The sequence below is a fragment of the Cydia fagiglandana genome, chromosome 9 (genome assembly GCF_963556715.1).
Source record: "Cydia fagiglandana chromosome 9, ilCydFagi1.1, whole genome shotgun sequence".
NCBI lineage: Eukaryota > Metazoa > Arthropoda > Insecta > Lepidoptera > Tortricidae > Cydia > Cydia fagiglandana.
This window is the reverse complement of record NC_085940.1, coordinates 18,462,874-18,490,510: the sequence shown is the minus strand read 5'-3', so window position 1 is coordinate 18,490,510 and position 27,637 is coordinate 18,462,874. Positions and strand designations below refer to the sequence as shown.

Below are 27,637 nucleotides of genomic sequence, written 5' to 3'. Positions count from 1 at the left end.
GTGATAGCTAGACAGTTGAAATTTTCACAGATGATGTATTTCTGTTGCCGCTATAACAACAAATATTAAAAACAGAATAAAATAAAGATTTAAATGGGGCTCCCATACAACAAACGTGATTTTTGACCAATGTTAAGCAACGTCGGGAGGGGTCAGTACTTGGATGGGTGACCGTTTTCTTTTTGCTTTTTTTTTTTTTTGCATTATGGTACGGAACCCTTCGTGCGCGAGTCCGACTCGCACTTGCCCGGTTTTTTTAATTTGAGTTAATCATACAAAATAGGTTCAGGATTAATGAGAGCACGTATAAGGCTTTTAAGGGATAATAAGGGCGTTTTAATTAATTAATTAATTATAAAGAGAGCGTACATTAATAAATATCTTATTTCATCTTAAAGCTGAGACACGTGTACAAAACAAACAAACGTTGTGATTATTTATTTTAATTAATTAGTACTTTAAGAATAAAAGGAACTTTTACAAATAGATTATATGTGTTGAATTAAAATATTTAAAATTCAAAAGAGCGTTTTATTCATATTTCATTACTTTTGAATAAAAATCTTAGCGGGAATGAATAATTGTAATGTAACGAATGTATTTATATATAGGAGGCAAACGAGTAGACGAATCGCCTTATGGTAAGAGATTACCGTAGCCCATGGACACCTGCAACACCAGAGGGGTTGTAAGTACGTTTCCGGCATTGAAGATGGGAGTACGTTCTTTTCTTGAAGGTTTATATTAATAATTTAAGAAGGTTAGCAAGATTTGTGTTACTAAGAGTGACATTCCATTTCCAACTGCAGCTGCAATACTGTTCATTTTACTATGGAAACGCGTCGCTGTCATTGTCAATTTCCATAGTAAAATGAACAGTATTGCAGCTGCAGTTGGAAATGGAATGTCACTTTAATTCACATTATTAATTAATTAATTAAGACACACATTATAAAATAAACTATAAATTAACTTAACAAAAGAGGAATGAAAAACTTATTTTCATTTATTTTTTCGTGTAAACTTTAATAGAGTCAGACCGTGAAAAGTCTGCAGTTTTGATAGCCCACGCAGTGCAAGTGTCATTTTAAACATCAAACTTCTATACTATGAAATTATGACGTATGTACTTATAAATAACACATACTGCGTGGGCTATCAAACCCGCTCCAGACTTTTCTTGGTGCGACTATAATATATATATATATATATGAAAACATAACTATATATGTATATATATGTTTTCAGGTGATAGTATTTCCACGAAAACATATCGGCAGAATGCATTCAAAACACGTAAATAACAACAATCAGTCCACGTTCCGTTAATACTGTCTGTCTGTGTGCAGCTTTATTTCAACAGACCGGTGCTGCGCTCATGTAGAGTAGTTTCGTACAGAGAGATTTTTATAAGGTGCCTTGAGATTAGGGAATATAAGTTAGTTACTTACTAACTTATATATATATATTTATATATACAGGATGATTCATGAGACGTGAGCAGGACTAATCCTGCACACTCAGTAACTGATAATTGATCGATCACCGTCGTATTTAGGTGAAACAACGACACTTTTTCCTATTTTTAACTTTTTGGTGAGGGCAAATTTAACTCTCTACAAATGGTTACCCTACAAGACCTAATTAATAAACATAAAACCTCTTTAACCGTAATGACAGTATTTTGATTACGAAGAAAATAAACTGTCAAACTTGAGTGAGATATGAGTTTTCAAAAGCAACCAGACCGTGATGACAGTGATGACATTCAATTTGACACAGAATATCGGTAGTTTAGTATTCTAATTTTAGGGTGACCATGCATGTCGTAAATAAATTTATTATTATTTTTTTCAACACGAGATCAAAATTAACCTTAATCTCACTAATACTCATACCAAACAGTTGCTTATAATTTACAAAATGCGCAGTGTTAGTCCTGCTCACGTCTCCTGAATCACCCTGTATATAGTAAGTAAATATTCTTTATTGCACCAATAATTATACATTTTACATACATGTAATACACTGAAAAAATACAGTCGATGTAATACATAACATTACGATTCAAGTGCGGAAAGTAGGAAATTCATAATGAGTGGCAATAAATTAAAACACGACCGAAGGGAATGCTTTAAATCAACACGAGTTGCGAATTACCTTTTCGCACGTGTATTTTACGTTTTACAGTACATATGGCCCTTTAAATTTTTGGCATAGACACGTATTGTTCTTAATCGCGCCGTAGGGCGGTAAAGTAGTACAATATGTACAGCCTGCCAAAAAAGAGTAGAAATTAAAAAGTGGCAACACTGTATTGTCGTCCCGTTCTCTTGTATATATTGATTTGAAAGGGACTACAGTGTTGCCACTTTTTAATTTCTACTCTTTTTTGCCAGGCGGTACTGTAGAATATATTTTGTTTGCACATTTGCACCTGACTGCTACTAAAATCGTACTACAGAATAATTGATAACATTACCTGGGTCGTACATTTTTTATTGTATGCATATCGTTCGCGTCTTTCACGTAGGTATCGTAAAGTTATGAGAATCAAACGGCCTGATTCGAACTTTTAAGATACGTCACAAATTTGTTAAACATAATATGACATATTCGATCGATTACGTATCTTTAGCAAATTATTGACGTATTTTAAAGTTCGAATCAGGCCAAAAATCTATTTTTTACGTTGAACTCTTACAGGTGGGGAATATTTTTTCTCACATATCTCACTATGAAACCATACACAAAAAAACTCACATAAAAATATATTATTTGCAGCCTCTCACCTCCTCTACTCTGCGCTGTCATTCTCATTGTCACAATGTGTCGAACGGGCTTCGACAGCTCTTCGTCGCCATTTCGGAGGGGAGGGGGGACCGGCCAATATTGATGGCGCTATTGTACCCCCCCGTTTTAACTAGATGCACTTTGTTCGAGCCCAACGTTCCGATTTTGCTGACACGTGATGTGTTTCTCTTTCCCACCAACCTTACCTGACCTCTGCCTCCTCTTGAAGCTTCACAATTTAACTCGGTCCAGGGGAACTTGTAAGGGTTATTGCGGGTCAGCGAATACTGGACGTGTCAGGCGTGTTAGCTATTTTTTGTCTGCGGGAGACTTGACCGTTCCGAAGTGAAAATAAAGTTGATTTTTGTCCGGTTTGAGGGTAGTTGTAAGTTGGTACGGCTATTATTTCGTGACTATTGAGAATGAGCTGTCGACGGTGACATATTGTAGGCTTTTCACTGTTCAGTCGCAAATTGAACCCAGGAAATGCAGTGAACTGTATTTAAACCTGAAATTAATCAATGCCGGTTTGATTCATTTGCGCAGTAATTTTTCCACGAACGTGAATATATTGGGAAATTCGATATGTTGGACGGAATTCATAGTCAATACGCTTTAAACTTCAGCTGCGTACATGCCTCCCAAATGCCCGGGACACCATAACGGGACACTGCAAAAAAATATATAATTGTCTGTAAAGTCGGTTTACGGACGATAATTTTGCGTGATAACGTCATAAGAAAACGTGGCCGTAACGTTACCATGGAGAACTGTCCACAACGTTACCATGAAGATCTGTCCACAGCGTGACACTTTTTCGTGCATGCTACCGGTATACGGTCAGCCAAGAAAGTTGTATACCACTTTTCGACTCTATCATCTGATTGATAGAGTCGAAAAGTGGCAGACCACTTTCTTGGCTGACTGTACGGGCCCGATTCGGATTATGAAATAGACATCTATTAGACATCTTTTAGACATCACCAAGATACGATAACGATATGTTTAAGATCTAACCTGTCAAATTTGACATTTGCGCGATTCTGGAGATACTCTTGAACGATTTCCACAGGATATGACTTAGAGATCTAATTCATATTTAATAGATATCTTACTCTATCTAACATAAAAGTGACATTGGTTGCCCGAATTGCGCTGCAAAAGAGAACTAGTTTATATCTAAACTAAAACGTATCTAGAATGGATCTAGTACACGTGTCGTCTCTTGTGAATATCTTGAAGTTCGAATACGGCAGAACATCGATTTATAAGACGTTATCACGTCAAAAAGAGACACGTCAAAGACCAGCAGCTAAAATTCGATACACTTTCTTCAGAAAGTATCCTGTAACTATAGTCAGTATCTTTAGGTATTTAAATAAAAGTAAACAAACAATTTGTAAATTTTCGGGTAGTTATAACATTTATTGGTTAACCGACCAATTACAAAACCACCTGGATCAGTCACTGAACGACCTGACTTTAACCTACATTATTTGATCGTGTAATATTTTCATCTACACTCAACTGGCTTAAGGAACCATTTGAGGGTAGATTTTGTTTACCTTTATTTAAATACCTAAAGGTATAGAGTATACTTTTAAGCTATTTTGCTTTTACTGCACTGTGACACGGACCCGGGTATGTCCTTAAACCACGTCCAAGACCACCGGTGGACGGGCAGCAGCGTCCCTCTAATTTGGTGTACTCGACTGCGATCGCCAACCCGCCTGCCAAGCGTGGCGATTATGGCATTCACCCCCCCAAAAAAGGGGGAGGCCTATGTTCAGCAGTGGACGTCTTATGGCTGAGATGATGATGATGATGATGAACTGTGACACGGTGGGCAAAGTTATGTTAAAGGGCAAAGTATTATACTATTAAGGTATCTAAAAAGTTACTCCAGTCTCCACAAGTCTTTTTTTCTCCATTGTTTTACAGCATTTAGCCGCGTTTGACGTAACAACATTTATTCCAGATTTCATTACGCGGAGCCGGCTCGAAGTGAAAGAAATTAATTTACCGTGAGTACATTACTGAGTTTGTAATCCTCTGTTTTCTTTACAGCGGTTTTGTGCGGTGCTAGTTCAAGCGGACATTTTTATTTCTACTAATTTTAATCGCGAGTTTTTCTGTGATAAAAAAAATCTCGAGTCTTATACTCTTTAAATAAATACAATCTTTATTCTTTAAATAAATACAAGTATACTGGATCAGTGACCCAAAAATGATCTTAACCTCTGATACAAAAGAGCGCCACTCTGCCCTATTCTGCGCGACTTCACGCCAGTTGGCTATTTCGAGGGCGGACAGGTCTTTTTGGGCTTCGTCACTCCAGCGGTAACTGGCACGCCCAGACGGACGGGTGTGGTCCTCCAGCAATTCGGGGGTTGTGCGGTGGGTTAACACCCTTCCCACGGAAAAAAATACGGACGGGTATAGACGGACACAGAGAAAAATATGATCCGAGTCTTATAATAGTTATAATTATTAATACTTTGCTAATTTGAAGGATCTATATAAACGAGATAAATGCAAATAAGGATGACAGATGACCGGTGATCACGTGATGCTTTCTAAAGAAAACGAAGAAGAAGGCCCGGACCCGGGCCAAGGCATCCGCCACTTCGTACCTATCGTGTCTGTCGTACCTGTCGTGTCGTTCCTATCGTGAGTCATCCTTCACTAGCTTATACCAAATCATGAAACAACGTGAAAACAACTTATGAATACAGGGTGTCCCAGAATTCGACGTCAAGCCGTAAACGGATGATAGACCAAGTCATAACAGTTATCATAAAAATACAAAAAAAATCCAACTCATGTTCTTTAAAAATTATGGTCACTTTAAAAATTCACTAAAAAACACACACCCTGTAGGTAATTATTCAAGATTACACAATAATAAAAAATTAGAATAAATTATGGAATTTGTAGTAACAAGAGTTAAAGAACCATTACAGGCTGTGGATTTTTTAGTGAATCTTTAAAGTGACCATAATTTTTAAAAAACATGAATTCGATTTTTTTTTGTATTTTATGATAACTGTTATGACTTGGTCTATCATCCGTTTACGGCTTGACGTCGACTTCTGGGACACCCTGTATGTAGCTAGCTAAAATTAGAGCGTAACTACGTTTGTATGGAGAACCGAGCTTGCTGCGGACACTTAACCTCCTGACACCCAGAAGCAATTGTTATGTTTTTGAAATTGGATACAATAAAAGTAAAAAAAATATTTTAGAATATGTTTAAATTTGTACGCAGGGACTTCGGAGGTTAAGGCACTATCTACATTTTTGAGCTATAAACGCTTCCGCTTCCGCCTCCGCTGCAACAGGCGCCCCACCCTCCCCGCATACCCCTCAGCATAAGCGGTATTTTTCCCGTTTTATTACAGTTTGCTTTTAGGCGCGATTTCATAGGCCCGCCCGTGGGCAATTATGTTCCGGGCTGCGAATCTCTATCTTATCTTATCTTGCGTGAGTAGCATATAAAGGAGCTTGTTGTATATCAGTGTAATACTTACTGTTAGGCTTGTATTTAGATGCTATGCGGCAGGGATGTAACGGATGTGATTTTATCGGAACCTAAAGTGGAACCAGAAACGGAATTGTTAGCGACGCTACGACAAGGCGCGGATTAGTCTAAGCTAGATTTAAAATAAATTCGATTAAGGCTGTATTCGAAATAAAGATTTAAAGATAGGTAGGGAAACCGCGATTAGATTGTTAATAGATATAAGGACTTGTAATATTCGTTAGTTAAGTCGTAAGCTCGTATTAAGTTTTAGGTCACCTAGTACGATAGGTAAAAATGACTAAACTTATTTTCGGAATCCCAAGTAATCCCTATAAACTAGGCAAATTAATGTAGACGCTGCCATTGGTCAACCAAAGTGGGCGGGTCAAGACAGAGAAGTCACGAAATGAAAGGGACGGCGCGATACGCTCCCATTGGTCGATCAAATCCGGGCTCAGCGCGACAGTATAGCGCAATTTTCACTATGAAACTAGCATGTTTCCTTTAATAGGTCATTATCCGTCAGAGTTACATCATGACAATGTTTGTAAATATTGTAGATCATTAGCCTAGTTACCCAGTAAGATAAGAATCGTAAGGCAAAACAAGCAAACAAAGCCCTGCGAGAGGGCGAAGGGGTAATAAAACGCCTATTGTTCGTGCACCGTCGGCCTTTTGTTATCGCTCATGGATAGGTCGAAGGGATTACTGAGCTCGTTATTGTTTATTTTTGTAGCTAAGTAACGTGTTTAACTATTTGTAATAGTTTTAAGTCGATAGATAATTAGGTATTTATAATATGAGTCGCGAAGCGATATGGAGATAATGAAAATTCACTCGAAAATGACCGTATTAAGTGACTAGCCAATCATAGGCCGAGAAAAACCGCGAATTAAGATTTGATTTTATCTCCCTATCGAAGGTGATTCTCTTTCTAGATTTTTAGTATAAAAGCCAGACGGCACCGCTTCGGATCGTACAGTAATCCAGCAGCAGCCGAAAAGGAAAAAAAAGGAAAAAGGAAGAAAACCGAAGAAAGCCTGAAGGATCCGAAGCTGTACCGCCTAATCGTTATAGGAGCATTTTTATATGAAGAACGCCGTCAATAAAAATCAGTTTTTTATACTCGGAATCCTTTTATTCATCGTCGGGGCGATCGAGGACAATTCGTTGAGGGCTTCGCATTACGGTGCATCAGAGTCTGGGCCGGCTGCGGTTTCGAGCGAGGCGCCAGTAGACCAGCTACCTTCTCCAACTGCTATCGTCGGCTATATTGGACGTTGAGAGTTCAATATTTTCTGGTCCTTCGAGCCGGATCTACTGTCAGCGCACCGGGACGTCGTGTTCAAGACTACAGTACCTGCGAAGCAACTATACAAATGACTGACAAAATGGTCATTACGCGTTCGAGGAAGGCAGCGTCGGTGCAGAGCGACGAGGATAGGCGACGTTATCTGGCTGAGGGCGCGGCGGCCGCGGAAAGGGCTGCCCGCGCCGAAGCGGAAAGGGCAGATGGCGCCGAGGCGGCGCGCCCGCTACTGACACCTATATCGTCGGCCGACGCGCTTAGCGATCGTCCGCGGGCCGCTAGCGCTGAACCGTTTGGCGCGGCGACCGCATCACAGAATACCTTCAGGCCACAAGGGACCCCCTCGCAAGATAATACACTGTTGTGGAGCAGGGAGCTCCGCAAGCGGTTACGACGACTTGCGAGGCCCACACCGTTACCAGTGCGACGGGCGAAGGCGAAGCCCAAAGATGTCGCATCTACGCAGCAACAGGGAGTCACTATGGAGTCGAGCACACCGTATGCCCCTGCACCCAGTCAATCCGTACATTCGTGCGCTAGTACGGTCATCGAGGCTAGGCTCTCTCAAGTCGAGCTTGAAGCGAGCGAACGTCTAGCGGAGATACAGCGAAAGGAGTTGCAGATCGAAGCCGACTTAATAAAGAAGAGGCTAGAAGCACAAAAATCGCAGATTCGAGCGGAAGGAAGTGTAGGCGCAGTCTCAGTCGTAGGGGACGTCGAGCCACAACGGAAGCGGATCCTGAAGTGGATAGACGACTCTCAGGACGATAAGCCGCTAACCGAACATATCGAGAAGAGGTTAGCCAACGAGCCACCACCGGACTACGAGACTCCTAGACGGCCTACGCGGGACGAGCGACATATGCGACGCCGCTCACCGAGCCGCGAGGAGCGTCAACAGCGATCGGAATCGCCACCGGAGGAGCCCCGTACGCCGCACACGGCGCGTACGCAACATACGGAAGGCACAGTTGCGGAGTCTATGCTGCACTTGTTCGAGAAGATGCAGATGGCGGCTCGCCCGGCACCTAAGGATATCTTCGAGCTACCTCACTTCTACGGCGACGTGAGCGAATGGCGAAGTTTTTACAATACCTACGTCGAGACTACGAAGCGCTACAAGTTTACCGACTACGAGAACGTTGCAAGACTGCGTATGGCGTTACGCGGGGACGCTAAGATGTGCGTGTCACATGTCCTGTCTACAGCTACTCGTCCAGACATGGTTATACGTATACTGAAGAAGCAGTTTGGCCGAAGCGAGGTGCTTTTGGATAAAGCAATCGAGGACCTACGAAGACTGCCACCGTTGGGGCCGAGTGCGAACGACCTCAACACGTTTGCAATCAAGATTATGAACGTCGTATCTACTATCATGGACATAGATAGAAGACACTACGCCGACAATCCGTTGCTGATACGAGAAGTAACCGACCGTTTATCGCCTCATCTACGAAGCAGATGGTGCGACTACGCCAACAGACATCGAGATACTGATGACCCCGAGATCCTGCAGTTGGCTGATTTCCTAATGGAAGAGAGCGAGCTAGAGATGTCGTTCTGTCACGCTCGCGCGCCGGTGAAGCGCGCGCAGGGACCGACGACAGCACCGTTCGCGCGCGCGCCCGGCGCTAGACTGAACGCGCCCGCGCCGCGCAACTTCATCCCTACTCCAGCTCCGGCCGCAAATCGATGCAGCGGAGCGCAGAAGGCTACGTACGCGGCTCGACAAATCACCGCGAAGAGCACGTGTCTGTACTGCGGTGGCAATCACATTACTACAGATTGTCGCAAGCTGGCCGCGCAGAGTATAGGCGCTAGATGGGAGTGGGCAAGACTCAACCGTATATGCTTCAGATGTATGGACGCGAAACATTTGAAGTCGCAATGCAACGCGAAAGGGTGTGGCGTGACAGGCTGTCCGCACACGCATCATCGTTTGCTGCACGCCGAGCCTATGCAGGCTAGCAATAATAACAGCGGAGCTACGATGGCGGTAGCTCAATCGACGCATCGAGTGGTCGCCTCACCGAGAATGACGTCATCGTTTGCGGCAGCGGCCGAATCGGAGCCACGGCCTACAGAACGAGAGGACAACGACCCGCGCGTCTACGTGTCGTCAACCCCAAATTTCAACGTGCTACTGAAGGTGCTGCCAGTAACCGTCACGGGGCCGAAGGGTACGGCTCAAATATTCGCATTCCTCGACGATGGGTCAACGCTTTCAATGATCGATCAAGACGTCGCGGACGAAATCGGAGCAGTAGGTGAAGACGAACCTCTATGTCTACGAGGTATAAGAAACCTGAAGCATACGTCCATCACGCAAACTGTAAAGGCGCAAGTGGGACCACTACGAGGAGGCACCGTGCACGAAATCGTCATGAAAACCGTAGAAGGACTTGGAATACGATCGCAATCACTCAACAAGGCCGAGTTGATGAAATACAAGCACTTAGAAGATCTGGGCGACGAATGCTACGTGGGTACAGGAGTACCGCAAATGCTGATTGGAGGCGATTTCTGCCACCTGAAGACCCCCATCGAGATCAGGCAGGGCGGAGAAGACGAGCCATGCGCGATGAAGACACCCTTAGGCTGGGTATTTTTCGGGCGCATGCCGCGCATCATTCGTACAGTCGAGCAAACCGTACTTCATTGCCGCACAGATGACGACGAGTTAATCGATCAAGTGAAGAAGCATTGGTCGATTGAAGCGTTAGGAGTAACGAATAAAGAAAACGTCAGTCCGAGCGATCAGCGAGCCATCGACATTTTCAACGCTACAGTACGCAAGACCGCAGCGGGCCGGTACGAGGTCGGTCAACTGTGGGCGACGGACAACGTAAAGCTACCACCGAGCTACGTCATGGCGCGATCCAGATTACACAATTTGGAGGTGAAGATGCGGCGCGATAAGGATTTCGCTGAAGATTACGAGGCCCAGATACAGAAGCTGCTACAGAAAGGATACGCGGAACGTATCATGGAGCCGCCGCAAACCGACCGGACTTGGTTTTTGCCGCACTTCAGCGTTTTCAATTTAAATAAAGGCAAAAGAAGAGCCGTTTTTGACTGCGCGGCAAAAAGTCAAGGAAATAGTCTGAATGACTATATTTTATCGGGGCCAGACCTACTACGGAGCTTGTTAGGAATCCTACTACGATTCCGCGAATGGAATTTCGCGGTTGTCGCGGACATTCAAGAAATGTTCCTACAAATCCAGATGCGAGAAGAAGATCAACAGAGCCAGCTCTTCTTATGGCGCGGTACTAGAAGAGATATGGAGCCTCAAGTCTACAAACTGAACAGAGTTTGCTTTGGCAACGTGTCATCGCCTTTCCTAGCGCATTCAGTGCGCAATAGGAACGCAATCGACAATCGGGACAAATATCCGGACGCGGTCTACGATATTCACCACAACCATTATATGGACGACTACGTGGCATCGTACGAGACCGAAGATGAGCTGCTACGGGTATCGCAACAAGTGCGAGACTCGCACGCGGAGGGCAGCTTTTATCTACGAGGCTACGCGAGCAACAGTACGCGAATGTTAGCGAGCGTCGAGCCTGAATTACACGCAGCGCAAGGACCGACGCACCTGGGCGAAGGTCAACCTACGGTTCTAAGCATGACGTGGGACCCTAGAACTGACACTTTGGGCTACAACACGAAAATGCTGCGAGTTCCCGAGGCTGTGAAGCTACAGGAGCGGCCGCCGACGAAAAGGGAGCTACTCAGCGCGATAATGTCCATTTATGACCCTATGGGACTTATCGCACAATACGTTATCAGCGCGAAGATAATATTTCAACGAGTATGGACGAAAGGTACGACGTGGGACGCACCGCTAGAAGAAAAAGAAGCCGAGGACTTTTTTCAGTGGCAGAACGCACTGAAACACGTAGCGGCGCTACGCATACCTAGGCGGTATGAGTCACCGGGCGGAGCTACGAAATATACGCTACACATATTCACCGACGCGTCAACTGAAGCTTATTGCGCCGTGGCATATTGGCGTATCGAAAATTTAGAAGATGTACGAGTCAGCCTAGCAGCGGGCAAAAGCAGAGTCTGCCCCCTGAAAGTACTGTCAGTACCACGATTAGAGCTGACAGCCGCAGTTATTGGAGTTCGACTGGCCGAGACGATTAAAAAGGAGCAGCGATACGACGTCAAGAGGACTATCTACTGGACAGACTCGCGAGTATTGCTAGGATGGATTAAGGACGACGCGAGAAACTACAAGCCGTTCGTGTCACACCGTATGGCTGAAATAGCTGAAAAATCGGACCGGCGAGCGTGGATGTACGTGCCAACCGACGTGAACCCCGCAGACCACGCTACGAGAGGAAAGCCGGCAAGAAAAATCACCGCACACGACGAGTGGTACAAAGGACCGTCATTTCTTTACCGACCAGAAACGGAGTGGCCGAGTCAAGAAACAGTCAGACCGACTGAAGACCTTCCTGAAAAGAAGAGCGGAGTCATAGTAGAGACTACGTTATCTACTACTACGTCAAAGTTAGATCCGTCGAGCGTGCTACCGGATATACGACGCTTCAGTAACTACGATAGACTGATAAATTCGACAGCCTACGTACTGCTTTTCATAGAGAAGCTGAAAACCAGAAATAAGACGCTACAACTGCAAGTGAAGCACATAAAGCGAGCCGAGCATATGTGGCTTCAGAATAGCCAGCGACGAAGTTTTCCCGACGAGCTACGTACACTAAGCGCAGGACGTGATTTGGACAGGAAATCGCGAATATATACTCTAGCACCCGAGCTGTGCGACGACGGCGTGCTACGCATGAAGACAAGATTGGGAAACGCTCCAGTGTTGTACACATCGGTACGACCCGTAATACTGGACGGCAAGGACTCATTTACCAGATTAATGGTCCAACGCGCACACAGGCGAATGGCGCACATTCACAACGAGGCGATAATAAATCAGCTACGTCAAGATTACTGGATCCTACAACTACGACCTACCGTGAAAGCTGTAGCGCGAGACTGCGCGCTGTGTAAGCTACGTCGAGCTTCACCGCGAGCGCAGCCCCTTGGCGATCTACCACCCGAGCGGCTACAGGCTTACCAGAGGCCATTCACCTACACCGCGCAAGACTACCTCGGGCCTATGTACGTGACCATAGGACGACGACGAGAGAAACGCTGGGTGTGTCTGTACACATGCCTAGTAACACGGGCTATTCATTTGGAAACAGTACATAGCCTGTCGACCGATAGCGCTTTACTGGCGTTAAGGCGCTTCGCCGCACGAAGAGGATGGCCGAGCGTTATGTACAGCGACAACGCGACGTGCTTCAAGGCGGCATCGAACGAACTACGCGAGGCCTACAGGCAATGGCTTCCGCAGTTGCAACAGTACGGCGTACAACAACGTATGGACTGGAAGTTCATCCCCCCCGGCAACCCATCTGCAGGCGGAGCCTGGGAGCGGATGGTACGCACCGTGAAGACAGCGATGCTCTATACATTTAACACTAGAGCGCCAAAAACCGAAGTGTTCGAGACTCTACTGGCAGAGATCGAAAACATCGTCAATAGAAGGCCGTTAACGCACGTGAACGTCGATCCGGACAGCGAGGAAAGTCTCACACCTGCGCACTTTCTTCTACTTCACAACGCGAACCTACCAATGATTGGCGCTTACGACGAGAACGACAAGCGACAGTGGAGGGCTGCCCAGGCGCTAGCAGACCACTTCTGGCGGCGCTGGACCAAGGAGTACTTTCCACTGCTGGCACCGCGCAAATCATCCGACGACGGAGGACGACAGATCCGGCCGGGAGATGTAGTCATCATTTCCGAGCCCAGTGGACCACGCAGCGTGTGGCCTAAAGGAGTCGTCGAGACCGTCTACCATGGACCCGACGGACGGGTTCGCTCCGCAGACGTCAGGACGAGGCACGGAACGCTGCGCAGGCCGAGCTGCAAGTTGGCAGTCATCGCGTCGCAACCCATGCACCAGGAGTCTTCGACTGCGGGGACAAAATGTTAGCGACGCTACGACAAGGCGCGGATTAGTCTAAGCTAGATTTAAAATAAATTCGATTAAGGCTGTATTCGAAATAAAGATTTAAAGATAGGTAGGGAAACCGCGATTAGATTGTTAATAGATATAAGGACTTGTAATATTCGTTAGTTAAGTCGTAAGCTCGTATTAAGTTTTAGGTCACCTAGTACGATAGGTAAAAATGACTAAACTTATTTTCGGAATCCCAAGTAATCCCTATAAACTAGGCAAATTAATGTAGACGCTGCCATTGGTCAACCAAAGTGGGCGGGTCAAGACAGAGAAGTCACGAAATGAAAGGGACGGCGCGATACGCTCCCATTGGTCGATCAAATCCGGGCTCAGCGCGACAGTATAGCGCAATTTTCACTATGAAACTAGCATGTTTCCTTTAATAGGTCATTATCCGTCAGAGTTACATCATGACAATGTTTGTAAATATTGTAGATCATTAGCCTAGTTACCCAGTAAGATAAGAATCGTAAGGCAAAACAAGCAAACAAAGCCCTGCGAGAGGGCGAAGGGGTAATAAAACGCCTATTGTTCGTGCACCGTCGGCCTTTTGTTATCGCTCATGGATAGGTCGAAGGGATTACTGAGCTCGTTATTGTTTATTTTTGTAGCTAAGTAACGTGTTTAACTATTTGTAATAGTTTTAAGTCGATAGATAATTAGGTATTTATAATATGAGTCGCGAAGCGATATGGAGATAATGAAAATTCACTCGAAAATGACCGTATTAAGTGACTAGCCAATCATAGGCCGAGAAAAACCGCGAATTAAGATTTGATTTTATCTCCCTATCGAAGGTGATTCTCTTTCTAGATTTTTAGTATAAAAGCCAGACGGCACCGCTTCGGATCGTACAGTAATCCAGCAGCAGCCGAAAAGGAAAAAAAAGGAAAAAGGAAGAAAACCGAAGAAAGCCTGAAGGATCCGAAGCTGTACCGCCTAATCGTTATAGGAGCATTTTTATATGAAGAACGCCGTCAATAAAAATCAGTTTTTTATACTCGGAATCCTTTTATTCATCGTCGGGGCGATCGAGGACAATTCGTTGAGGGCTTCGCATTACGGTGCATCAGAGTCTGGGCCGGCTGCGGTTTCGAGCGAGGCGCCAGTAGACCAGCTACCTTCTCCAACTGCTATCGTCGGCTATATTGGACGTTGAGAGTTCAATAGGAATCGTAACCGAAAACGGAACCGGAACCATAGTCGGAGCCTGAGTCAGTACTGTCAGTAGGTACACATGACATTACACATCGCAACACATACGAATAGGTATATTTAATTCGATAACACGAATAAAACAAAACAGCTAATTAGTGCAGCATAGGCAAGCGGGGAGATGACCGAATGACGGGTATAAACCTGTTTGTTTCTGATGACCCGCCACCACGCTAAGCTCTAACTACATATATAACTTCCGATTCAAAAGTAACGGAACCGGAACCGAAGCGGATGTGCAATACGAATCGGAAGTTCCGACTTCACTCTTAACAGCACTCTAAAAACAAATCGTTTTCGTTCATAGCAAGGCATATTTTTTAGGTTAATACTTAGATAGTATGATTGTCTAAACATTTCGTCCATTCCACAGCACTGTCTTGAAACTACACCGAAGCACTCTGTTTTCCATTATTCCGTTTTAAACTCGACACGGGAAAATTCTTTTAAGGATCCTTTCTGAGGCAACGCGGTCCATTTGCTACCAGCACCACAAAACAAATGGAAGTGATCGAGTTGTGGCTGTTCTTTGATCTGGTACTTTTTGAGGCAACGAGGTCCATTTGATACCAACACCACAAAACAAATGGAACTGTTCGTGTTGAGGCTGTTGTATGGTACTTTTTTTTAAACTAAAGGCGGAAGTAGACGGCCGCGCTAAATCGCCTTTACGTATAGTCCACTTTTTCCTCTCTGAATATTCACAGTATTGCAAATATAGATGGTCAAGCAAATCTTGTCAGTAAAAAAAGGCGCGAAATTCAAATTGTCTATGAGACAATATCCCTTCGCGCCTACATTTTTCAAATTTGCCGCCTTTTTCTACTGACAAGATCTGCTTGACCAAGTATACATATTATGTCGGCTTCACATGCAGGGTCCACTAGGCCAGACAGGTCTAACGGTACGGTACGGTATCGGTAAATCTATCTGTATAATTAAATTTTTTTAAATAGGTATGCATTTGACGGCCGCCACGTTCAGCTATTCCAATAATGAGTTTTCTTATTTCCGTCTAATTCAGAAGCAATTAGCCGCCTGCGTATCCGGCTAATTAGGACGTTCGGAACTTTTTTAATTGGACCCCTGCTGGTGGCACATTGGGAGCAAATTTTGTGGCCGTTTAAATAACTCAGCGGCATTGCTGCCAAAAATAAGCATGTGAAAAATACCGTTCGGTTTCAGACTACACACCAGTATTCAGGATGACTCACGCTAGACCGGGCCGGGGCCGGTGCTTCGTTTTCTATGGAAAGCACAACGTAATCACCGGTCAGCCTACATAGAAAATTATATGTCGGACGCCTCGGCCCGGGCACGGCCCGGTCCAGCGTGAATCATCCTTTATTGCCCAATATTGCTGCCGCAGATGTCGAAAATCCGGGCAACAAAATTGAGTTTGACATTTGCTGCCCTATGAATTCATAGATGAGAAAAGGTTATTCAGATAGTCCCGAATCACTCCACCAGCCCAACAATCCCATCATTGTTCTGAATTTTTTGGGTTCCATAAATGGAAATAATGGAAACCTATTTCTAAGACTCCGCTGTCCGTCTGTCCGTCCGTCTGTCTATCACTAGGCTGTAACTCATGAACCGTGATAGCTAGACAGTTGAAATTTTCACAGATGATGTATTTCTGTATTTCTGGTCTGTGTGTAACAACAAACACTAAAAACAATAAAATAAATATTTAAGTGGGGCTCCCATACAGTAAACGTAATTTTTTTGCCGATTTTTGCGTAATGGTACGGAACTCTTCGTGCGCGAGTCCGACTCACACTTGTCCGGTTTTTGGGGTTTCGTGTGATTCTGTCACTCTCAAATTCCTTCAAAAGTAAAGCTCGATGCTGTATTGCCATACTACCATGTGTACAACTTCAAACCTTCACCGTTATTAAGAAAATTTCTAATGCTATCCAGCAGTAATCCGACCGTCACCTTAATTCAGTAGTCGTTTCTCTGTGTGTCTTCGCCTTAAAGCCACTTTTGCAGAACCCTCGTTAATCTGGACTTATTAAAATTAATCCCAGAATGGCAGACGATCCAAACCTCAGTGGCTGAGCTTAGTTAGTCAAAGGTCTACGACGCTAAGTTGGTCTGATTAGGGAGTTAGCCGATGAAAGGTAAATATCAATTTGGCTCCTCTACACGATGGCCTAACGCCGGCCACTCCAAGGGACGCATTTATGCGTTAGAGCGAGCAAGTGATATTGCTATCTCATTCTACCGCATGGCTGCGTCCCTTGGAGTGGCCGGCGTTGGCCCATCGTGTAGAGGAGCCATCTAAGTGATGGTTTGCCCAAAAATACCATGATTTTTTATGTGCATATTGTTGATAATCTTGACAACGCGTTTTGTTTGTTAATCAAAGCCGTTAGACATTATTTTATCTCAGTTAAATAATTGTAATTTTAATCTTTAATGACATTTCGTGAAAGACTTGGAACTAAGAAAATTATACCTAAAATTATTCTGTGAACTTATTTTTGTGCTACTCATGTAAGTATGTTAAAAATTAAATTCCAACTCGTTTTTCTTTTCAATATAGAATATTTAAAAAGTTCCGAATTATTTTAAAGACAACTAACTCTATTTCGTTCAGTTTGGTTCCGAATTTATTTCTTACACCCCGTAATTGGGTAGCGAAATTCGTTACGGACTTCACGGTTCCCTGCCCGCGTATTCACATAGCCCCGCCGCCGTACGAGAAAAAAAATCATCCTGTAGCTTTATCATACCGATCAAAAGGCTTGATCATAAGGATTATTTTTTGCTAAATAACATAGTGTCGGAAATAAAAGGAAGCCCATGAATTTTAACATTTTTAATTCAAAATTAATCAATTTAATTTATCAAATGCTCAAAATGAGTCTCATTCTGTTGAATACAAAGCCGCACTCTTTTGATGATTTCGCTAAATTTCACATCAAATGTTAAAATTCATGGTCTTCCTTTTGTTTCTGACACTATGTTCTTTAGCAAAAAATAATCCTTATGATCAAGCCTTTTGATCGGTATGATAAAGCTACAGGATGATTTTTTTTCTCGTACGGCGGGTTCGATTCCCGGTTCAACCATGTAATTATTTAAAAATCTATGAATGCAGTTTAAATTATTTTTTAAATTAAAATAATGTCTTCTTTCAGTAAAATGTTCCATCTACAATATTTAGGGTACTTTCCCTCCATGTGGCATAGCCGTGGGACACCCTGTATATCCCGGATCTTAGACCAACTGCAGTGAAGGCTGGCTTTGCTGCTAATTCGACCAAGCTTCACAAGCAGCGCAAGTGTGCAACCATAAATAGTGGTTGCATATTTGAGCCGTTAAGGGGGAGGCCTATGTAAGGGGGAGGCCTATGCAGGGGGGGGGGGGGGGCTATGTTCAGCAGTGGACGTATTGTGGCTGAGATGATGATTTGAGCCGTTTGGGGTTGAGACTATGGGGCCCTGGGGGGGAAAGCCCTCACAGGGTTTTCAGAAAATGTAGCCACTAGTTGAATTGACGCGTGACCAGAGGGCTGGGTCATAAGTCATAACTAGCGCAGCGGCAACCATGGTAACTCCAGGTTAAACCGGTTAACCCGGGGTTAGTGAAATGGTGCAAATGGCGCTGAAAGTCACGTGACTAGCTCCATATTATTTAAGTTTTGATTGGCGTGTTTTATCAATGATTGCCATCTTGGCGAGCACCCCTGGCCGCGTAGCCAACCTGTCACTGCCCTATTCGAACTTTAAGATACGTCAGCTAAGATGTGTCAGTGTCAAAAGTGATATTTTTCTTTGAAGAAACGTCACATTTGACACTGACATATCTAATCCATATCGTTTCAAGATCAATTTAGCTGACGTATCTTAAAGTTCAAATAGGGCCGTATATCGCTAACGCTCCGTAGCGATCGAAACGCAACTGTCACTGTCGCACTTATAAGGAAGAGTGATAGAGAGAAACAAAGCGTTTCGTTGTCGAAGCGATAGCACCGACACCTTGTTTTTGTTGTTGTTGTTGTTGTGTTTGGTTGTTGTTTTTTTTCCACTTTAAAAAATTTATTCTAAGCTTAATAGCATCGGTCGCGGACGTTTCTGCTTATTAAAAATTGATATTAGATGCGATAGCGATTGTCATTGTCACCTTCGCTAGGTCGGCCAGAGTCTTCAACTTGCCTGTATTTAAGCTATTGGAATAGCACTCCTGAGATGCCTAAGAAGTGGATAACAGTATTACAATAATTGGATATTTAGAGACCACCTGTCACTTTGAGATTCCATTATTTGCGAAACTTGGGGCTTGATGGTAATTAAGTTTTACAGCGCTTACTTACTTTTATTTAACTATTTTGACGCTCCACTTAATAAGAATCCTATTTAATTTAAAACATTGTTAACTATAACGTAAAAAAAATTGTAGGTATTGAAATAAAAAGTGTATTTTTAAAGTTCATATTTTTCTTTCTTTCAATTTCATAATTTCCTTAAGTAGGTATCAGTGGCGGCGCGTCAAACATATTCATTGGTAAGCCGGGCTACTTTGGCTTTGGCTTTGGCTTACATATTTTCTTTACAACTCTGCTCAAACGTCCAAAAACAGGCAAGCCGGTGGGAGTCGAGTTTTATGGATGCGCCGCCACTGGTGTCGCCGCGTTTATTAATGAGGATGTAATAGACGACAAGACTAACAGTTGATATTGAATAGAGTATCCGCATTTAGGTTTTGGAACTGCAATTATATATTTACATAAATCTTTGTGAACGTTTATTAACATTCTAATCTGACTCAAGCGACCCGTGGCTTCCGCACGGCTACGGTCTAGCCTCGCCTCGACGAGCTATTGACATCGCGGGGAACTAATATTACCACAACACGGGGTCATGGTAATGTGTGCTATCACTACATTGATCACTTGTATAACATACCCCTACTCGAGTCATATTTGGTTGGGACCATTGGTCCCCACAGGTCTCCTCCAACCCCTTACAACCTGCCCTGTTATTGCCTCACTTGTCTTGACTTGCTTTGAGTATCACACTCTGCTTGTACTACATATTGCTGTTCCATAACCGTTAGTGTGGACTTGAATACTTGGTATAAGATTGGTTCTACAGTTCATTAGATAATAGCATTTGTATAAGAAACTTACCAAATCTGATGATCTACTATTCTTTATTTTATTACTCACATAACACACCAACCGTTTTTCACTTTGAATAGCGTCGCAAGAACATTAACTTTTTCTTTCATCGACAAACCTAGAGGTCAGTGTTGCCAGCAGGGTTGAATATACGTCAAAATCTATAAAGTAAATGTTGTGCAACTTACCAATTGTTTGATACTCGCGGTTCTCCGCGACATTCCCCGACAACAGAGAGTCTACTGCAACAGGATTATCAGGTTGCGGGTCCATTCGGCGATTTTTTCCTTCGCTCGGATGGCTGCTTGTCTAACTGGCGTTGATCTTTGGACAGCATTGTCCCCCATGTTGGATGTGTCTTCTGCGGTTGGTTCCGTCACAACTACGTCATCGGGCTCTGACATACATTCGTCCACTTGATAAGTTAATTCTTCATTAGTTGAATTGGCTTCCGCTGCCGAATCAGTCACTTTCTTTGTGGTCCGGATCAGCTTCCTGTCCCGGATGTTGTTTTGGGTACTCGGAGCTTTGTTGTGGAACTTGTGGGTTAATGTTGATAGGTATTGGTGTTGGCAAACTGTTGATCTCAACTTGGTCATTATTTGTAGGTAGATCCAATGGAATAGGATTAACCGGATTTAAGATGTCCAAAGATTGGGCGTCTTCAGTGCAGTTGTCAACTTCTAGTGGGTAAAGATGACCGACTGACCTGGTATATTCTGTATTACCCACTTTCACTTTTGCTACACGGCACTGTCCATCCTGACTTTTTATTAACGAAGTTATCCGCCCCACTTTCCAGGTATCCCTACTCTTCAATTCCTCTTTTATCTGTACTATGTCTCCAAGTTGAGGTGTCCGGTCTGACGTTACTCGAGGTTGTTTTACTGATCCCCGATGTTTCTCACGAAGACTAGTCAGATATCGTTCTTGAAACATTTTCTTAAATTCTGCTAAGATTGACTGGCCTCGTTTCCATCCTTGGATAAGATCCATTTTTGTAGCAGTCCCATCAACGTCTATAATATTACTTGAGGGAGTCAATTCCAAACATTTCCCTAGAGTCAAAAAATCTGCAGGTTTCAGGACATACTCCAAATCAGCACCTACATTTGTCAAAGGTCTTGTGTTGACCACTGATTCGACTTCTTTGATAACGGTGACTAACTGACTGTCATTCAATAAATGTTTATCCAAAGTCCTTCTAAGACAGTGCTTTACAATTCCAACCAGCCGCTCATAAAATCCGCCATGCCACGGGGCTAACTGCGGAATGAACTTCCATTTTATTTTATTTTCGGTGCAGTAGCAGTTAATTAGTATTTCGGAAGTCAGCTTAAATTGCAAAGCGTTGTCTGATATAATTGTATTTGGTGTACCTCTAGCTGCCACCAATCTTCTTACTGCAAGGAGACACTCCTCTGCTGTCAAGTCTTTCACTAGTTCTAAATGTATCGCACGAACTGCCAGACAGGTGAACAAACAGACCCATCTTTTTTCCCGGTTTCCATTCATGGTGATAACATACATTGGCCCGAAGTAATCAACCCCAGTAAACGTAAAGGGAGGACTATAATTTACTCGCTCGGGAGGTAATGCTGCAGTTTGAGGCAATTTGTAGGGTCCTCCACCTTGCTTCAAACATTTCTTACACTTTTTAATGACCTTCATTACTTGAGCTTTTCCTTGCGGGATCCAATATTGCTCTCGAATAATATTCAAAGTATGAGGTGGACCTACATGGTAGTTTTTTTCATGTACTTCTTGTATAACTCTGTTGGTAAACTCGGAGTTTTTAGGAATAAGTATTGGGTGCTTCTTGTCATAAGACCAGTTCGTATGTTTCATGCGTCCACCACACCGCAAGATTCCATCCACATCTAGGAACAGATCAAGGCTTCTCATTAACGCTGTCTTCTTTCCGTTTATCTCGTCAGGGAAATGTTTCTTTTGTACTTCCAAGATTTCTGTAATACCGGTGACAGTCTCAGTATCATTAGTAATTACCCCCTGATCCACTCCTGTGAGGTTGTCTGGTGGATCTACAATACCAATTTCAGGCTCTTTGTTACTAGTAACTTCTGTTTCACTTCTGCCATCTACTTCCTGAATTTCTCCCGTAAGGTAAGCAGGTGGGTCTACTTCATACCCTTTCTGTACCATTTCTGGACCATCTATTATGTCCAGGACCTCCCAATAATAATCTAAATAACTAATAAATTATAATTTTCACTACAATATTAACATAAAACTACTAACTAATCTAGCTTACTGACTAACTTATACTAAAACTAAACTAAACCACGAATTAAATATAAAAAACCTCACCAAAGTCTCCTGCCTCTGGAATGGTGCCAAGGATGCTGGCGGCGTTGCCCCTTTGCACCGCCAGACTTAAACGCTGGGCAAAGAAGGAGCCTGCTCTGTGGTCGCCCGAGACACCTATTAGCCGGACCGACACTTCTTTTATGAATTTTTTTGTGTCAGTCGACCATGGGCCCAGCGTTTCCATTGCAAGCGCCGCAAACTCGTACTCGTTCATTAGGAAAGCGTATTTGCGGCGCTTGAGAGTCTGGGCCTGGTCCGCGGCGGTCCCGGGCTTCCGAGCAGACCCTTCGACGTGGGACGAGGCCAGTGTATCGACGCAGGTAGCGTCCCACGCCAAAGGACGGCCAAGGCTCCAAGGGACCAGAGTGCAGCCATCCGGTCTCTTGCCGTCGGTGGCAGAGAGGCCTGACGGCTCCAAAGTCGCGGGTAAGGAAGCGGTGCTAAGAGCGCGGCGGATCAGGTCATTCAGAGTGCCATGCCGGTAAAGTCGCCCTGCACTCATTTGGCAGTACAGACCGTGCCGCCCCAACGCATCCACCGGTTGGGCGCACCGCCTACACGCGTGTGGCTCGCATACCTTTAAGCCCAGGCGGAGGCAAACAGCGATTCGCAAGGCTGATGGCTCTAGGGTTGAGCCAAGGTTTCGCGACGGAAGTGCGTGCAGCCAATGCCCAGATTCTTTTTCTGAAACGGCCAGTAACCTCGCCCGTTCGTGGTCGTTGTCGCAGCTCTGGAAAAGGCATTGGTGGTGCATTTTTATGGTAATGGTGTCCCAAGCTGCTTGGCTGGATTTCTCCTCTGGTACCCGTTCGACAGGGTGGTCTGCCCGCCAAACCGATTCAGCGTCCCCCAGGCACGACACCGACACATTAGCGGTTGAAGGGATACGTAATATACCGCCAATGAGGGTGAGCGAGCCATAGGCAGACGATAAAAAGGCCGGCAGAGCTAGACTGCCCGTCAAACGGATACCAAGACCACCATATTTTATCGGAAGGGTAGCTTGAATCCAACTGGAGGGTGTGAATGTAACATTAAGAATTTTGGCGACGGTGTCTTTTAAAATTTGGTCAATGTTTGCAGTGACAACGGGGAATTTCCAGAGAGGGGCACAACGTAGGATGTACAAAAATTTAGGTGAGAAAAGGCAAAGTCGCAAGATGTAAAGGGCCATGTGTGGGTTAATTTCATAAAATAGGTTGGAACACTTATAAAATTGTTCTATTTTGGAGTTTACGGTAAAAGGGATGGATTCGTCCAAAATAGGGGCTCCTAACAGTGTAAGGCTCTCACGAGTAACGACTGAAATATTTGGTGTGAGGTTGTTAATATCGTTAATAATTTTTGCCCTGGTGTCAACCGAAATACTGTCAGAAATAAATACCTCACACTTGTTAGAGTTAACCGTAAGGCCAATCTCAGCAAATCGGTCCGAGATGGTTTTTAAATCGGCAAGGACTGACGATATTTTGCCGCCAATCGTGCCATCGTCGAGATACCAAATGTTGAGATCCGATGTGAGTTGCGTGATTATCGGATGGATGGCTAAATTAAAAATTACAGGCCCCAGCGGATCCCCTTGCTGGCATCCTACACAGGATGAGATCTCGTGCTCCCGGAACATAAGTTTCGTGGGTGCACCGTAACATTGCCACAAGTAGCCCTGGATCTCTGGAAGTTCACTTTCTATTTGCGAAAGAAGGGAACCTCGATCGACAGAATTGAAAGCGTTAGTCACATCAATTTTAACGAGAATTTCGAATTTCTCACTCTCAATAAAAGACCGAGTTGCGTGCACTGCAGCCTCACAACCACCTTTGAGTCCAAAACCTAACTGTGTAGGTTTAAATTTTTCCATAAGGCGGGAGTGGAACTCACGGCAACATATTTTTGAGGTGAGGCGCCGTAACGTGCTTCCCACTGCAATTGGGCGGATGCCTCCATCCTTTTTCTTTAAAGCGATGAGGTTGGCGCCGTACAGAATGGCGACGATATCCGGACACACTCTCCCGGAGAGCATCAAATTCACCAGAGCAGTTAACTCCTCCACCAGTGTTTCACCTGCATCACCCGCAAGAGGACTCGTTAAATCTTTCAAATGTTGCGGTGTGATGCCGTCCAAGCCCCCTGCCGAACCAGCAGGAAAAGAGAGCTCCGCCTGCCGAATAGCAGCTTTAGAAACCTGCAAAGGTTGGCTTGAGGTTGGCTGGTTGAGTGGCAACGAGGACGACGAAGTGGTGGGGTGTTTCTCCCGTAGAGCACTGAGCACGGCTGGTGTGTATGTCGCCAGAGTATCGTTAGAAAAGAGCAATCTAGTCGCCCCCTTTAAATCTCCATCGGATAATTTATTTTCAATAAATTTACATTTGAATTTCGGATTGGTGGATGGCGAACGAGAGATTTGGTCCACTGCGTTTGCGTTATTGGCGGAAGAAGAAGTGGGATAGGCTGGATGAGCCACATTATCTTTAATTATAGTGGTTAAGCTACGGTTAGATTTAGTTCGTGGAATGTGGAAACGTTTATATGAAAATGTTAGAAGATCCTCCCACGCCGCAAAGTTGTTCTGTGATACCACTCTGGCCACACGGACCTCCCCGGCCGAAAGAAAAGTATTTTGTTCTAAGTACCTGTTACTTGGCCAGAACTTTGAGTCTTTAACGAGGAAATGTGGGCCTGTAAACCATAAGGCTTGCTTTTCTTCCCATAGTTCCGGACGTGTCCCTAAATCAGCTGGATTTTCGTTAGTGTTTATGTAGCAGAACTCAACATCCTTTAGTTGATTTATTTCATCTATGCGTCTCTTTACGAAGGGTGGCAGTAAGTGGTTAGTTCTAAGCCAGTACAGCACGACCTGGCTGTCCGTCCATAAGTACTGCTTATGAATTGTCAGATTTAGGCTACTCTTTAAGTACTTAAGTAACCTACTTCCTATCAAATAGCCCAATAGTTCTAGACGGGGAATCTTCAAGTTTTCTTTGTCTTCTACAGGCGTCACGCGTGATTTTGACATTAGGAACGCAGTCTTAATAGTCTCTCCATATTGGGTGCGTAAATACGCAACAGCTGAGTAAGCGAACTTAGAAGCATCGGTAAAGACATGAAGTTCATATTGCATTGCGCCTTCCGGCATGTCTTCGGCCACATATCTAGGTATCTTTATATCTTTTGCTGTCTTTAATTTCTCCACAATGGATTTCCATTTTTGAACAATATTCATTGGTAAAGGTGTGTCCCATTTAAATTTCTGGATGCACAAATCTTGAAACAGTAATTTAGCTGGTAGAATAAGAGGCGACGCAAAACCACATGGATCATAGACGCGGGCAAGAGCTCTAAGGATATCCTTTTTGTTTAGTTCATCTTTGGCTTGAGCCTCAAGCGCCTTATCTTCCACTTTAAGTTGTAAAGTGTCATCTTGTAGGTTCCAAATGAGACCAAGAATTTTCAATTTTCCTGTTTGATTTCCCAACTGGTTCTTAGGGATCATCTCCATAAATTTACTGTCATTTGACACCCAGTCTCTTATATTCATTGAGAGCTCGTTAAATACTGTCCTGGTTTCATTATACAAGCATAAAGCTTCATCTAACGATTCAACAGATGTCACTAAATTATCCACGTAGCACTTGTCAGCTATTTTTGTGAGAAGAGCTTCATTTGTTTTGGTTATATGGTATCGAATTGATGCTGTTAGTAAGAATGGACTAGAAATGATGCCAAACGGGATTCTACAAAATCGGAAATGTCGTAAATTATCATCTGTTAGTTCTTTACTAGGGTCCTTAACCCAGAGAAATCTTGTCACGTCTCTGTCTTCATTTTGAAGACCAATTTGTAAGAACGCCTTCTCAACATCTGCAGTAATTCCTACTTTGCCGGTTCTAAATTTAATTAATAGTGCAGTGAGATCTTCTAGTAATGAAGGACCCCGGTACATACATTCATTTAAACTATTGCCGTCTTTTATCTTTGCTGACCCATCATAGACGATCCGCCCGCTCTTTCCTTCTTGTTTTACTATGTGATGTGGCAAGTAGTGAACAGGAGGACTTACTTGATAGATAGGTACTGTTTTAAGTTCTATTTCTTCGATTATTTTTTTATCCAATTGTTCCTGTATAATGCGGTTGTACTCGTTGAGCGTACTCTCATCAGATCTCCGTAGCAAGCCTTTTAACCTGCCATAGGCTAAACCATAATTTGTTGGTAAATCAGGCGGGTATTGGATCCACGGCCACTTAACCTCATATCTGCCATTGTTATAACGTACCGTTTCATTGAAATATTTAACAGCTTCTTCTTCTCTGGTTGTTTTTGGAGAATCTGTTATACCAATGCTTTCTAAACTCCACAGGAATTTCATGTCAATACTTCTTAGCGGTAGATCAGGTTCATTAAAGTATGTACAATCCGTATCATGGCACTGACAGTAGTATGTAATGACTGATAAGGTATTATGTTCTCTGTCTTGTTCACTATTCCCGGATACAATCCAACCAAAATCTGTGTTTATAAAAATCATGTTGTCCTTTTCAATGCGCTCGTTTCGTATAAGCGAAAAATAATAATCATTACCTATAAGTAAATCAACATTCTCGCCCCTGGTGTCATCATCTGCTAGAAAATCTATGGGCTTCTCTATATCAATCTTCACAATAGGAATCCTTCTTGTTATATGAGGTACTATATTGATTCTTAAATCCTTAATGACGTCTCTTTTTGTTTTAATTTTAATTTCAGCTGATGGGCTATATATAGTTTTCGGTGAAGTTGATGAGAAAGTATACATTGTGAGAAAATCTTCTCCATCTGGAATAATGTTTAAAGTATTTGCTATTGCTGAAGTAATGTAGCTACGTTGTGATCCACCATCCAATATCAGTCTGCAAGGTAGTTGTTTATTCTTGTTGTGGATTGTCGCCACTGCCATCTGTAAAAATGATGATGTTTCTTTAGTAGTAGAATTCAAAGTATCAGTCTCTGCTATGACAGCACTATTAATATGTGTTGGCTCACCCTTTTCAGTATTTTTGATTTCAGGCTTAGTCTTCTTAAATTGCTTCGGGCATAAGGCACTATTATGATCATCCTTGCAGAAGTAACACTTCTTTCTTATTCTACACATCGATGCCGTGTGTCCCCGCTTGAAACATTTGAAGCATCTACTCATATTCTTCAGTTTATCTTTCCTACCCTTTATATTTTCTACCTTACGGCATTCGTTACTGTAATGGGTTCCTTCACAAAAGATGCAACTTTTTCGCATTTTTTTAGATG

General features: G+C 43.6%; 1 protein-coding gene across 1 annotated transcript in view; it reads left to right on the top strand.

Moving 5' to 3' along the window:
• The window catches only part of LOC134667564 (lipase member H-like), a 68,686-nt gene extending 41,304 nt beyond the window's left edge, over nucleotides 1-27,382 (top strand). Inside the window, exon 3 of the mRNA XM_063524996.1 lies at nucleotides 27,353-27,382. The gene's annotated coding sequence lies outside the window, so the exon portion shown is untranslated. The remainder of the gene's footprint in view (nucleotides 1-27,352) is intronic.
• Nucleotides 27,383-27,637: the final 255 nt, after the last annotated feature.